Source organism: Pteropus alecto, unplaced genomic scaffold, assembly GCF_000325575.1.
Source record: "Pteropus alecto unplaced genomic scaffold, ASM32557v1 scaffold3, whole genome shotgun sequence".
In the NCBI taxonomy this organism is placed as follows: Eukaryota; Metazoa; Chordata; class Mammalia; order Chiroptera; family Pteropodidae; genus Pteropus; species Pteropus alecto.
Window position 1 is genome coordinate 65,730,434 of NW_006442484.1, and position 16,149 is coordinate 65,746,582.

Consider the following 16,149-nt stretch of genomic DNA (forward strand, 5'->3'; position numbering starts at 1 on the left):
GTCTTTGAATTTTGCCAAAGAATGTCGTCACTCTCAGCATACAAGAAGTCATATCTCTTGGTATTAAATATAAACAATGAGTCATATGTGACTTCTGTATTTTTAACCAAGATTCTGCCTTGTATACATTTTTCTTTCTGATTATGTTAGTGTCATTCTCCTAGGCTTTTATTTGATAATTGAAAAAAATTCATTAAAATAAAATTAAAATTGTTTTTTAAAGTTTTTGAAGACAAATAAATGGTTTTAATATTTTAATAAGTATTACAGAATTTGCAATTCTTTCTTGTATTGTCCATTTAGTTGCCCATGTAAATGTGATGGACAATGAGATGTGCCATCTGGATCCCCTGCAGGACCAAGATCTCTCATCTGCAAGAAAAAGATGTTTGTTTCTGTTAACTTCCTTTCCAAAATTTATCTCCGCTGAAAGGAGCTGCCTCACCCAGGGTTCTTAGGCCTTCTCCCTGAGAACAGCCTTTGTTCAATGGTGGGTCAATTTAGAAGCACCACCATTGGGACAATTTAGAAGCACCACCATTGGGACAATTTAGAAGCACCACCATTGGGACATCCTTGCTCCAGAGCTTCCAGTAGTATTATTAATACAGCTTCTGTTTCAATTGTAACTGTCTCAAAGTTCAATTTCCTCTTATGTTCAATCCTTCTTCCTTCCCTGCCCCTCCTCACTGAAGGTTCCCCACCCCCTTGAAAAAGTCAATTAAACTTCAGAGTCTCAGAGTTTGTTCTCAGGAAACCCAACCTAGAATAGTAAAGAACCAGCAACAATCTTCATGCATGTTATCTAGGCTTACAGATAAATTTTAGAGTCATTTAAATAGTTTAACATCATAAAATGTTCCAAAATATGTGGAAATGTCACAAATACTGTGCTAATTTGTGAACACCTCTGGGACTACAAATTGAAACTCAGAAGAAGCAAGAAAAAGGATGTTTAGCAGTCATGGGAAATGATTTCTTGTTGTGTAAGAAGCTAATGCATTCATGCTATCTGAGAGCAAGAATTTAAAAGGTTAGTTTTTTTTCCCCTTTGATGAAAAGTTTCTGGCACTCAATACTTCCCAAACTTGGAAGCAATATCTGCATCTAGGATTGGTAGAAGTGCAACCTCTACCACCTACTATGGCATGTGGAGGCAGTTGCCCAGTGTTTTGAGGTCATAGGACAAGAGATATGGAAGAGCATTTCCAGAAGCCTGATATGAATGATTCTCAGGACAGTAACATGTTTCCTGTGGGGTTTTCAGAATGAGAAGAAAACACAGGCTCCTGGAGAACACCAACAACTAAGAGAAGGACTGAAGGAGGCAAATCTGAGACCCACGAGGAGCAGTTAGAGAGGAAGAGAGTAGGAGAACCGTCAGATTGAACCATGTGAAGTTGCTGATATTTGACTTTTAAAAAAATTAATACACAAGTTTTTAGAGATCAGTTTTAAATTCATTGTAAAATTGAGTAAAAAGTACAAAGAGTTCTCACATATTCCCTCCCTGCCTCACCTGAAACAGCCTCCCTCATTATCCATCTCTCCCATCGGAGCGGTACATTCGTTACAGCCAATGAACCACCCTTGACATCACTACCAACCAAATCCATAGTTCACATTAGGGTTTGGTTTTGGTGTTATACATTCCATAGGTTTTGACAAATGTATAGTAACGTATTCATCACTATAAACATCACACAGAATAATGTTACTGCCCTAAAAATTCTCTGTGTTCCACCTACTCATCCTTTCCTCGCCCAGACTCCTGGATATTTGACTATTTTTGATTTATAAAAACTCTTCATGTGGTTCAATGTAAAGAAGAGAAAGGATCACATTTCTCTAAAGGAGAAGAAGAGCCTAAGTGTGAGTGTGGTTAATAATGCTCACTGGGTAAGTGAGATGAGGGATCAAATCAGCTCTTTGGATTTTGCATCTAGGGCCTTGACAAGACCAGTTGCCGTGAAATGGTGGGGCTGGAAGTGAGGTCCTAGCAGGGAAAATTGTGATCAGACAGTGAAACACAGGCAATCAAGAGAGTAGAACTTATGACAAGAAGTTTCCTTGTGAAGAGAAGCTTCTTGGCATCTCAGATTCTTTATTGGTTTGGTTGTTCCTCGATGGTATCTCAAAAGTCCAGGAAACAATGAAATGTTTGCTGTTTGGAGAGCGAGAGGAAAACAGGAAGGTCAAGTTTTGTTGTTGTTAGAAGACAAAGACTTAAGGTGTTTAAGAAAAAAGGGCATTGAGTAGAAAAGGAAAAATGAAAGCTGAAGGAACAAGAGAAAATAATAGATGATAAAATGTAAATAGAAAACTAATAGGAAATAGTGCTTTAGTAATGAAATGAGTGGTAGTGTTGGAGAAGATGAGAGAGTGGAGGGTTGGGGATGAGGATCTAAGCTTGGGTGGAGCAGTGAATCTTGACTTGGAGAGGGATGCTGGTCTCCTTCTCACACATGTGCATTTGTACAGAGCAGACAGGGCATTCATTATTTATTTGTAGAGTGCTGGGAAAGACTATTTTGACCATCTACTGATTTTTTTGCTGTACTATGCACAGAATGGAAAGAAACAGGTATTTGCTTTCTGCAAAGCAAGCTCTTCTATTTTTCCTTGGTGCAAAATGCACAGGATGACTTGATATCAGAGGAGTGAAGACAAATCATCAGAGCTTGCACTGTATTCCTTTTATGTATGACAGGACTGTTGACCCTTCCCTACATGGGATCAGTTGGTTCTGTGTGGGTTGTTGCCTACACCTACAAATAGTACCCAGAAATGTGAGTGTTTTCTCCTCCCTCTGTATCCCTGCTCCAATCTGTTATCTACTGGTATATAACAAACCACTCAAAACTTAATGGCAGGGTGGAGAAATGACTCCTTGCTTCAATTCACACTGCCTATTTCCCTCCCATCCATACAGGAAAGGCAGGAGAGTGCACTCCTAGTAGAGATGGCATTTCCTTATTACATACCATGACAAAAGAATATTCCTCAACATGTTATAAAATTCTACTTGATATCTGAGTTGACTACAGGCATGGAACATCTCTTTTGTGTCACTTCAAATCTTCTCAACCTTGCCTGTCTCTTTTTTCTCCCTCCGTTGAGGCAACCAGCTTCATGCAGTTCCAACCAGACAGTACCTTATCTCAGATGCCCTCTGAGTGCATCTTATCCACTCTGGGACTTCTATGTTGATGCCTTAGTGTAGATTCCTCAGGAACACATTTAGTGCCCACACATGCTTAGCAGAATAGATTATGGCTGCCATTCTTTACTTCCTTCCCATAATAAAATTACACACTGAAATTCATTGTCAATTTTTTTTTTTTAATGCTTCCCAGTAAAATAGGTGGATATTTTATCTCTGCATGTTGATTTTGGGTTTTGCTTTGGTCAATGGAATGTGAGTGCATGGGATACAGGCAGAGGTTTTAAATGTGCTTATGTGGTTTGCCTTGGCTTCATGTTTCTGCTATTCACCATGAGAGAACATATACCAAGAAGTTTCTGGTGCAAGAGAGACATGTGGAGCATACTTGAACTCAGCCCACTCACAGCCCGAAGCAGAGCATGGCCAGCTGACTTACAGACCCATGAGTGAGAAAAACACAACTTTTTATGGTAAGCCTCTATATGTCACCTGGCCACCATGCCTGCTTCCGGGGTCCCACTCTCCAATAAGGTATTCGTGTAGAAGATTTTGCTTCACACTCTTCTTTCTGAGGAACCCAAGCTAAGACACTATATGTTCTCTTCTAATTTTCATTGGTTGCAGGTTTATATACATTGTTCAGATATTGGAGGTTCTAAAGTGTTCACCACCCATCACCCCTTCACACTTTTGCTAGCAACTAGAGAGTCAAATTCTTTCAACCTTTTTGAACAAGCTTAGGGGACTTGAGGATAGAGTATGCATGTATAGGAGGGTTAGTGAGCAGGTGTTGACTTGATTGAGCCTGAATTTTATTTTCTCATCCTATCTGTCTGAATCCTCAGTCTCCTCTGTTAGTCATTAATATAGCCCTTGCTACCATCTACCCCTAGTTTCTTGCTCCTAGGAAGTTGGCAGTCCCAGCAATAAGTCCTCTGTGACTCTCAGAGGACTTTCTAAAGATAAAATGGCCTGACTAGGGAGTTTCTCATCACCGAAGGGGAGTTAAGATAGCTGGATGACCATTTGTTAAGTATGTAGAAATTAAATAAGTAAATAAATAAAATCATAGCTTCTACTTGTTTGGTGTAAGGTACAATGTTAAGCATCTTAAATACATAACCTTATATCTTTATAATAATCCTGCACATTGTCTGTTTTCTTCCTTTTTCATTTGAGGGGTTTGAGACTCAGAGTAAATAGCTTGTCTCAGGTCATGAGACCAGGAATAGCAAAGCCAGACATTTTGTCTAACTTCAAGGCCTACTCTTTTTTTCATTAGTACATATGTCAACTTCATTATGGGCTAGGGGCTTAAGTCATCTTGACCTTAAGATCTCTTAAATGAGAGATTTTACAAGTTTATGAACTTTTGTGTTAAGGCATGATAGCAAAAGGAAATAATACTGTATGAAGTTTCCTTCTCACTTGTTTTTCTTCATTTTTGGGGGGGTTGGGAAGGTCTAGAAATTAAAATGATTAACACGTCTTTGTAACTCTTAACAAATAAGTGAGTACAGTGGTTTTCACACTCAAATCAAACCCAAGGTTGTTTTCTGACTCTAGAAAGCCTTTGCAGAATCTAGTCATTTATCAGTTAGGTGAAACGTGTGCCTGGCTGCCCCTACTAGAGTGGAGAGAATGAGCCATGGAGGTCTGTGGGAGTATGGAGGTCATGCTAAGAGAGATGTAGGTGATGTTTAAAGAGACAACTTTAAACATAGTCAGAGATATCTTATACCTGTGTGGCTTCTGGGTGTTTGGTAAGGATTATAAGTACTAAATATAATACAAAAGGGAAAAAAGGCAGGGGAGTGAGTTTGGTCCAAGGACTTATGATCTGACTCACAGAGACATGAAAACATTTGAGAGAAGAGGAAAAAGGAGTGTGTTTTAGGCAGATATGAGTGCACACACAGGACAACAAATTTGTGACTTTGAGAGTGTGCTGGAACTTTTTCATACCCCAAGTAAGAAAGTGAATGCCACTTAGGCTATGCTAAAGCCTGAAATATGCTAAATGAAAATACTCACTGGGCATTCTGTTTTTATGTTAGTATGAAAACCAGTGCCAATTGAACCCCACTTTACAGAGTACAGGTACCTAAAACTACCATTTAACTTAAAAACTGAGATGCTGGGTCTTGAAAATCTATAGTAATGGGACTTGTGATTAAGACTGAATATCATAAGTATTATTTCACAAGAAAGAATAATTAAATATAAATTATGATGAATAATTAATCACCTTTACGAAAACCCACTTTGTAGGTCAGGAAGGGGTAAGTATTGCTGTAGTATAACTCATGTTTTTGTGGTTTGAGATTCCCACTAATATTTTGTTTCCTTGAGTTCCTATATACTATACTATATTATATAGAGTTAGACATGTAGTTTTTGCTCTAATAAAATATTGCTTTGGAAAATCTGTTATTCTCTGCCTGTTAACAGGAATCCAATATAATACAAATTAGAGAAGGTACTGTAAGAATTGGGTAAGAAAAATATAGGAAGGAGGTGCAGAAATGGAAGAGAGTGGACAAAAGATAAAATTATACTTGCTAAAGATAGCATTTTGCAAAAAGAAAACAGATATGGGGTCCAAAAATTTGGGGAAACACTACATATGCTATTCCTTTCAGACAGTCACCGTGTACATTAGCATATTAAAGGTTCTGAGACCTGTTATAAAAATGATTTAAATTTAAACGAATGTTTACCAAGTAATTTTTATCCTTTTACTTTTTTTTAAAGCACGCAATGTCTATTAATAACTCATAGAACTAATGTTTCATATCACACTTGGGATGCTGGTTTAGGACCCTTCTTGGTTCTATCCTTGGCCTCTGTAGGTTACTAATACCTGCCTTAATCAGTTTGAAGCCGAGACTTAAAAAAATTAATAATAATAATAATAATAATAATAATAATAATAACAAACAACTTAAAATTATATAGCACTTTTCATTTATGAAATGTTATCACATACTTTCTCTGTTGATCTTCATGGCAACAGTCTGTGGTAGATATCGATTTTCTAGATGAGGAAACTGAGGCATAAAGAGTTTAAGTGGTTATTACGATAACACATGTGGAAGGGAAGTGAGTTGAACCCTAGTCTCCTGCACCTAAATAACAAACCCATATTGATCATGCTATTGAAAATGCTTTTTTATGAACCTATGTACTTGATTGAACGTACATAACTAGCTGTGAGGGAGAGGATGGGAGAAAGAGAAGTGTGCAAACATCAGTGAAGTTCCTAACCTTTCTGTGGATGACCAGCACTCCCTGCTAGCGCAGAAGTGGTGATGTGGAGCATTTTCCTATTTTCCTTAGGCCAGCATCCAGCTCCAGAGAATTTTCCTAAAGAATACTGAAGTAGATAAAGGAGAGAAAAGTAGGCTGGGCCACTCTGGAAGATCAGACCAAAGGAAGCAGAATCTATCCATCTTCAATATCTTTAATGGAGTAAATTGGAGTAAATTGAGTAAATTGGACAATTGATAAAACAAAGATGGTAACATTTGTTAGTTCTCAGAAGGATTTGTAAATAGTCACAACCAAAAGTCTTTAACAAGAATTCTTAATGGCATACGAAATTTAAAATTTTATAATTGTATTCTCAAGAATTACAGGTTTAATCTCTAATACGTATGCATGTATCTCTCTCTCTCTCTCTCTCTCTCTCTCTCTCTCTCTCTCTCTCTCTGTGTGTGTGTTTGTACAGCCACATGAAGCATGGTATAGTTAGACTACAAGATTTTGATCAGTAAAGAAACATAATTCTTAGGTCAAGCTTTTGAATTCAAGGTTGGGGGAGATTTTCATTGTATGAATCCAAAAACAACCGTAAAAAAGACTTATGAATAATGGTGGGGAGAAATTCAGGTCACACTATGTCCAAATTCATACTTTTTTCCAAATAAAGAGACCTCTAAAAATGTAATCTTTTTAGATATGGAAAACATTTTCATACAGTTCTTTTTTAGGAGTCCATTTGCAGATAATCTTCCAGAACATATTTCCATGTAGGAGCGAGCTTTGTTGGATTTTCCTGAATTTTCAGCATTTGCATGGATATATGTAACAATGTGTAGGAGCACAATGAGCTGCAATGACATAGTTAATGAAGCAAGTGGTTGAATTAGAAAATGTGGGTTAAAATGGAACTTCTAGTGGGCAGAGAAATTGAGAATGTGTTGTAATTGGTCTGTTGCTACTAGATTTGATAGAAGAATGGGGTATTTATCTACATATCACATTGGCATGTGTGACCAGAGGATTGAGACAGAAGACTATCATTGGGGACTAGAATCCTGAGCATTTCATTGATATTCTATCCTGTAGGATTTCATTCAGCTGAGAATAAAAGATAGCCTTGCATTAGTAACAAATTGTTTACATCAGAAGAAGTTTCCTAGGCTGTCCAGGGCTGGTACAGGGGCTCAACCACATGACCAAAAACCAGGCTTCTTCTATCTTCCCACACCATCATCTTTAGCATGTGGCTATTGTCCTCCAGACTGTATGCTATCGGTTTTATTTCTGGGAATCGGTCTATACAACACTCCAAAAGAAGGTTGAGAGGTCAACAGGACTTCGTGAGTTTGTCTTTTTTTCTTAAAAGTGTTATTTTTATTATAAAATATATCATACATACAAAAAATCTTAATAATGTAAAAGTAGTGTGGGTGCGTTTACACACATACATGTGATTCAAAGTAAAACATAATAAAACCTGTGAACACCTGCCCTAGAATAAGAAATAGAGTATAACCAGTATCCTGGAAACTTCCTGTAATGCTCCTCTATTCCATTTCCTTCTCTCCTGACCAGAGAAAAATATTGGTTTATATTTTGTCATTTTCTTGCTTTGCTTTAATTTTGTCATATAAATGTATATATTTATGCATCTTTCAGCACTATATTTTTTAGTTTTGCATGTTTTTGACGTTTATGTAAAAAGTCATATTTTATGTTTTTTTCCTGTGATTTATTTATTTATTTTTGCTCACTATTATATTTGAGATATTTATCCATTTTTATGCAATTCATTGTCACTGAATTATGATTTCTTTATTGTTTGACTACATATCAGTCCATTCTCCAGTTTAGGCTTTTTCTGTCCCCCCCTCACCCCATTTTAAGAAATGAGGCAATTATCTCCTTGTGCATGCTTGGATTCTTTTAAAGAATCTATACCTAAGAGTGGAATTGCTGTGTTACAGTTTATATTAATTATCAATTTCTCTAGGTAACAGCAAATTGTTTTTACTTATTGTATCAACTTCTTTCCCACCATCACTGTTTCAGATTCCTGTTTCTCCACATTATCACCAATACCATTGTCACTGAATTTTTGTAGACTTATGGGTGTAAAATAGTATCTCAATGTGTTTTACTTGTATTTTTTAGGTTACAAATGAGTATATTTACTTCAAAATCTTTTGGCTATTTTTAGTTTTCTTTTCTATGAAATGCCTGTACGAATCTTTTATCTATTTTCCTATTGTTTTTGAGATGAAGTCTGATTTCTCATTTACTTTAAGGAGTTCTCTATATTTTCTGAATTTCAATTCTCTGTTATTTATATGTGTTACAAATATATTCTCCTATCTTGTGGCTTTTTACCTGATCTTTATTGTGTCTTTTAATAAACTTGGCTAAGAAAAAATTTGTAATTTCTGTTCGTAAATCTTTCCCTTTGGTTTTGTGTGTTTTGTGTCTCAAAAAAAAAAAATCCTTCTCTCCTCTGAGATCATAAACAAATTTTCTTCTAAAGGTTTTTAATTTGCTTTTCACATTTATGTTCATAATTTATTTGAAATTTATTGATTTTTGAATATAATATGAGGTTGGAATACAGTTTTATTTTTTCCATATAGATCCCCATTCATCTCATTATTGTTCGAGGCTAACTTTTCAAGCTTCCATATGGGTATAGAGCTATTTCTGGGCTCTCTATTTTGTTCTAATTGTCTAGTTTATTTTGCTAAGCTAAAACTACTCTCCCATAATTACACTCTTGTAATTACACTCTTGCTTTTTTGTCCTTCTTCATCAGGAGTACCTTAGCTATTTGGTCTTCTATAAAAATTTTAACTTGTCAAGTTCTATGAAAAATTCTGTTGGGATCAGATTGATGTTTCACTGAATTGGTCACCTTAGGGATAATTAATATATTTATAATATTAAGTATTTCTAACTTATTATATATTAAATACTTAATATATAATCACATGTACTTAGTCTTTTAAGAATATACCATTTAAAAATATGGTATCTAGGAAGAAATTTGGAAAATATATGTAATGACTTAAAAGAAGAAAATAGAAAAACTTATTGAAGATATGTTTTCTAATGTTTTGTTACTGGTGTACAGAAATAGAATTGACTTTTATACATTGATCTTATATCCAACAACCTTGCCAAGCCCTCTTTTTAATTCTAATTATTTTTCTCTCTATTCTTTTGTGTTATATATGTTCATATGTTATATATTCACGTGTTCATAATCATGGTTTCCTTTTCCTTTTCAATCCTAATACCTTTTCTTTTTCCTGCTTTTGTTGTAGGAAAAGCATCAATACAATGTAAGAGCATCAATACAATGTTGAATAGAAGTGGTTAGAGCAGGTATTCCTATATCAATCTTTATTTAAAAGGGAATGATTTTAACATACACCATTAAATTTGAAATTCACTCTAGTTTTTTTTTTTCTTTAAGTGTGTTCACTTTGAGCTCTATTTGCTAAAGTTTCTTTTAAAATCACAAATGGACATTGAACTAAAACAGGTATTTTTCCTACATGGTTTAAAGTGAATAGCTCTTCTAGTCTTTATTAATGTAGCGTGATGCCCGTAAAAACATGTCACTCAGCTCTCTGCTGCAGGGAGCATAATTGTCTGTGACCACCCCCTCACCCCCACCACTCCCACCCCCACTCACTGGATCCAATGCCATGGTCGCACTGAGGCCGAAACTTCCTTTGGGCTCCTCCAAGCCAATGACCAAACAAGGTGAGAATACTAATGCAGGTTATTTCCACAAAATGTGAGAATCCCTGATGAACCACTATGGCTTGAGAACGCCACATTGGTGTGTTTATTATGCTGATGTTTATTACTGGGTATATATTAAATCTGTTTATTTTTATGCACAGAACAGCTCCATTAGATATTTGTCGGAAGTCTCAAACTTCTAAAAGAAACAATTGATACATATTTCCTTTTTTGAAACATGGTTTACTGGTGACTGGATCCTTCAGGATACACAGGATAAAATAAGAACCATAACTCTGGAATAATTGTTCAGCAATGAAGAAATAGTTACACTGAGAGTCAAGCTAATGTTGGGGGAAAAGAACGACTGTACTCCATTTGAGAGATCATAAAGTAGTCAAGGAAGACAATATTGGACTTAGTCTGTTTTACAAAAACTTATTTCAAAATATTTTGGAGGGTTTTCACATTGTCAGAGTCTCCAAAAAAGGAGAGAATTAAAAGTGGATGGGTATCCCTTAAAATGAAATATTGACAATGTGATATGAAATGACTATAGTAAGGAAAATATAGAAACAACCCAGAATGAATGAGGTTACAGGAGGGCTTGCTGGTGAGCTCAACATTGAAAAAGCCATATACAAAAAAATGGAAGGTGAAAAAGTAGGCAAATGTCAGAGAGTCATAGTTCCAGATATCGATTCTAATGTTTCTTTTTTTGTCCCTCTATTTTCTCTTTCCACCTTTCTTTCCTCTCTATTCAAGTAAGAAAGTGACTCTTAGCTTTATTGTTTCAGAAGAAATTTGTGGTTAAGGTGGAACATCTAAAAGACTGTCTAGTTTTTGTTTCCAAGAATTGAAGTCCTTAGGAGCCCTTAAGCAAAAAGGGCAGATTGTCTAGGAAGGGTGGGACTTTTCCAGGTTCGAAAGAGATAGTCCTTAAGATGTCAGGAAGCAGAATGGTCTACAGATGCTTGAGTAGAGGTGACCTGTGCACTGCTTTTTGGCTATCCTTGTTCCTGGCCACATCCTGTGATCCTGTAGCACAGAATTTACTACAATCAAAGGTTCATAAATATTTGTTAAATATATGTTAGTGTAAAACCTAGAATGAAATGACTTGAGAAGAATTCTAAGTATAACAAAAAGAACTTTTGAAGAGCTCCCTAATAGAAAGGAGAAAAAGGAAGGAGAGGATATCAAATGACAATAGGATGACAGAATTACTAAATTCTTATTTCATTTCCCAGTATTTTAGAATAGAAAATTATCTGTCAACTGAGATATGTAAAATAAACATGGTTAAGAGAATTTCTCCGGGTAAATGTGCTGGTTCATCTCCATCTCTATCCTTTTCTGCCTGGCTCCATACCCTGGGAGGCAACTCCAAATGGATCCTATCACATAGCCTCTTTTGCTAACTGGCTTCTAGTTGGGTTTGGACAATGAGAGGCAGTGGTAAGAAGTTGAAAGCTGTATGAGAGAGGGGTGGGGTGTTTCCTCCCTGCACCCTCCCCTGCTTTGCACCACATCCCTTCATATCTATAGCTTTCCAACAGATGACCCCTCTTCTGGTTCCTGTTCTAGTTTGCAGAGGGCTCCAGTAACATTTCTTCCTTTTGTCCCTTTGGGCCTACGAGGCTTTTCTGGCTATTCTTTGTTCCTCTGGATCTACTCATCCTTCCTTTCCACTTTGCTCTGTACCTAGAAGGCTAAGGGTAGGCTTTCACCAAAGGCCTCCCTGTCCTCTGGCTTTCAGGTGAGTTCGGCCAATGGGTGACATCAATGGGATTTCAGAAGGTGGGGGTGAAGACGGTGAGATTGAGGTTTTCTTTCTCCTGTACTCCCATTCATCTCCGTCCTCCCTTTCCCTGCCATGCTGGGTTGGCTGTGGGCAGTGGCCTCTACCAAAGGCCACATACAACTTCTGTCAAGACTATCTCATTCCGTCATTTTTGTGGATCTTAGTAACAGTTCCCTCCAGTTACTTATTCAGGCTTAAGGGATAGTCACCTGCCCTGCTCTTACTAGTTCCAGGATGCTGCATTATCCCTCCTTCTTTATCCTAAACTTTGCCCACAGTTTTGTAGTGGATCCTTTCCTCAATTACTCAGTTTAAATGTGTCATTTATTAAAATAAAATTAAAAAAGTAGTAAATGTGTGTCATTTCTTTCTTGCTGGTATCCTGGTTGATTCAGGGTCTTACCAGCTTCCTATCATCTCTGGCGTTCTTTGTTTCCTTAACTCTGCCCACATCCTTGTAAGCAGTCCTATTAAAGTCTCCTTGTGTTATCCCTCCTGGAAGTGAGGAGGGAATTCTGTGTCCTGCCATGATCCTGACTGAGACACTAAGTGAAGATATAGTAAAAAATTTCCTTGTCGCTTTAAGGGCACTTGCATTCTTAGACACAGACAGAAATCACTTACATTAGCCTTCTAGGAATTATTATCAATAATTTCTAAAGAGATGTGGAGGATAGGAGTCATGACAAGAAAGTAGAGATGACAGTTGTGGTCCTCGAAGTTCCAAAAAAAAAAAAAAGAGAAAAGTGGCTTCCAGAAAGTTTATGTCCATGAAAATATAGGCTCCCAGAAAAATGCCAGAATGAAATATTAAATAGATATTTTATGATTAGTTACAAAGAAAAGCGATCGTCACTAAGAATCTAGCATAGGTTCATTAGAGAAAGGAATAAATAAACTTTTTACATTTTACATAGGTGCTTTGGTCTAAAGAGATAAAGAATTTTTGTCCATAGTGTATATGAATTTCAAATAAAATTTGATAAAATATATTGTGATTTTCTAGTGAATAAATGAATGCTGGCTGAGAAATATTTAGGTGGATCAAGTGGTAGTTTACCACTGGAATCCAAAGACTGCTAATTTATGACTAGTTTCAACTTGAAAGTATGTTTCCTGAAGTGTTCTCCATACCTTTGTCTCATTCTTCTCTTGTTTAAAACATTGTTTTTGATTTGAATGAAGCACATAGAATGCATGTTTATCATTCACAAATTTGATAAATTGTTGGGGAAGCAGATAATATTCTGGCTTAAAAATATCATGATTTGAAATTGACACAGCCAGTTGGAATTTTGGACTTAAAACTAAAAGATAAAATACAATAAATAGAGTTAGGCATAAGGACTGGAAAGGAAAAGAAAAAAGTGCCATAAAAAAGGAAGACAGGATGACATGATGACATGGTTTCATATGCAGAAAGTCCAAAAGAACCTACAACTGTATTAATATGTGAATTAAGCAAGGGCTCTGTACACAAGGCATATATATAAAAATCAATTACTGCATTTTTATATATCAGCAACAGACAATAAAGTAAAAAATATCATTTATAAAACATTAAAAAACATTAAGTGCCTAGGAATAAATTTAACAAAAGATATGCAAGACTTTTACCTCAAACACCACAAAATACTATCGAGAGAAATTAAAGAATGCTTAAACAAGTGGAAGAAGATACCAGTCTAATGGATTGGAAGACTCAGCTTTGCAAAGAAGTCAGTTTTATACAAGTTAACCCAGTCAAAACACCATAGATTATTTTGTGGAGATTGCCAGATAATTCTAAAATACATATGGAAACACAAAAGACCAACAATACCAAAAGCATTGTAGAAGAAGAAGAACAAAGTTGGAGGATGTACACTACCAGATATGTCAAGACTGATTAAAATAATGTGTTATTTCCAAAAGAGAGGCCAAAATATGGCCAAAGTAACAGAACAGAAAGTCTAGAAACAGAATCCACATATACATATTACCTGATTTATGACAAAGAGTCACTCAGTACAATGAGGGAAAAATAGTCTTTTCAGTAAATGGCATTGAGTTGATTGGCTATCCAAATGGAAAAAAAACTATATCTGATTCTTGCCTCATACCATACCCTTAAATTTAATTTTAGTTGAGGTACCAATCTAAATTTAAAAGGTAAAACAGCAAAGTTTTAAAAAGAAAATATAGAAGAATAACTACATGATCCTGGAGCAGGCAAGGATTTCTTAAACAGGACATAAAAAGTGCTAATTATAAGGGGAAAATAGAAAAGGTAGACTATATAAGAGTTAAGGGATTCTGCTTTTATAAAAAATATTACTAAGAGAATAGAGGCAGCATATTTACATAATAAAGTATTATCCAGCAATGAGAATGAACCAATAACATTTAGTCATGACAATATAGGTGAATTTCACAAACATAATGTTTGGCAAAAAGTGTACATATTGCATGATTCCATTTATATAAAACACAAAAGCAGATGAAAATTAATGTTTGTTGTTAGAAATCAGGGCACTGGTTGCTCCTGGGCAGATAGTGTCTAGAAGGAGACATGAGGGACTTCTGAGGTGCAGCTAGTGTTCTTTTTTTTTTTTTGACCCAAGTGTTAGTTACATATGTGCATTTGGTGAGTAAAAATTGATTAAATTATTAATTCAATTATGACATGGAACTTTCAGTAAGCATATAATTAATAAATAAATAATTTAAAAATTAATAGAGATAAATATAAAGTTTTGAATTAAAGTGTAAACAGGAGACTTTGCGGAAACATGTTGGAGTGAGAGACGTCCTCAGATCTCTCCCCTTGAAACAACAATAAGCTGAACATCTAAAACTCAACAAAAAACACCCAAACTGCACACCATGTCTGAGAGTGAGATCTGTGCATAAGAGTTACCACAGGTCAAAATCCCAGGTGTTGGGCAGTGGACTGGGACAAATAAAGAAGCTGCCTCTTGCAGACGTGAGAGCTCCTTGTAGGAGGAGGGTGAGAGCTGAAGGTGCAAGAACTTCCCTGAACAGCCCTGCCTGAGACTGCTGTGAGCTTCCCGCTCTGGGTGGAAGGGCCCAGTCTTCAGGGCAGGAGACAGAGAAGTGGGACGGGACCATGGAGAAACAACAGCTGATTTTTTACTGACCACAGTTGCAAAATGGAGGCTGAGCAGCAGCCCCCAACCCCTAACCCAGAGGGCCCCTCCTCCCATTCCCTCTGAGACCGATCACCGTGGAGCCCCAGGGGAATCTGAGCAAACGCAGCCGAGTCTGTTGCTGACACTGACAGGGGCTGAAACTGAGGGTAGTGAGCATGATTAAATATCTAAGGGATCCAATTAGATGCCACCTACTGGAAACCAAAAGAAAAGTGCCTTCTTTGCAGCAGGCTAAAGAAAAACCTTTATATAATAAACCTTCTTTCTGGACTGGAGACACTTCCATTGATGCCCGGGTGGAGAAATAGTCCATTAAACACCACAAACAACAAAGGTGACAAGTTATTTCAGGAAAAAAAAAAAAAAAAAACCCCCAGAAAAAAAGCCTATAGTCCTAGAAATATGTGACTTAAATGACAGAGAATTCAGTATGGTACTTCTGAAAAAAGTCAATGAGGTCCAAAAAACACTCAAATAACCAATTTCAGGAATTGAAAATACAACTAGGTGAGCACAGGAATTCACAACTTAATGAGCAGAGCAAGGAGAATGAAACCTTCGAAAAGAACCAAATATAACTTCTGGAGATGAAGAACACACTGCAAGAGTTGAAATGAAAAATAGCAAGCTTGGGAAACAGAGTCAACCAAATGGAAGAAAGGACCAGTGATACAGAAAACAGAAATGTAGAAATAAATCAGAAAGAAGAAGAGAGAAACTGAAGAATGAAAAATAATGAAAGAGAAATTCAAGAACTAGCTGATACCATCAGGAGTGGAAACAAGAATAATGGGATTACTCGAAGGCGAGGAAAAGGAGCAGGGACTAAAGAGCATTTTCAGACAAATAGTGGACGAGAATTTTCCAAATCTAAGAAATGAGCTAGAACATGGAATTCAAGAAGTCTACAGAACACCCAATTATTTCAACCCAAAAAAGCCTTCACCAAGACACATTGTATTAAAGTTATCAAAAATTATGACAAAGATAGAATTCTCAAAGCACCCAGAAAGAAGAAAATG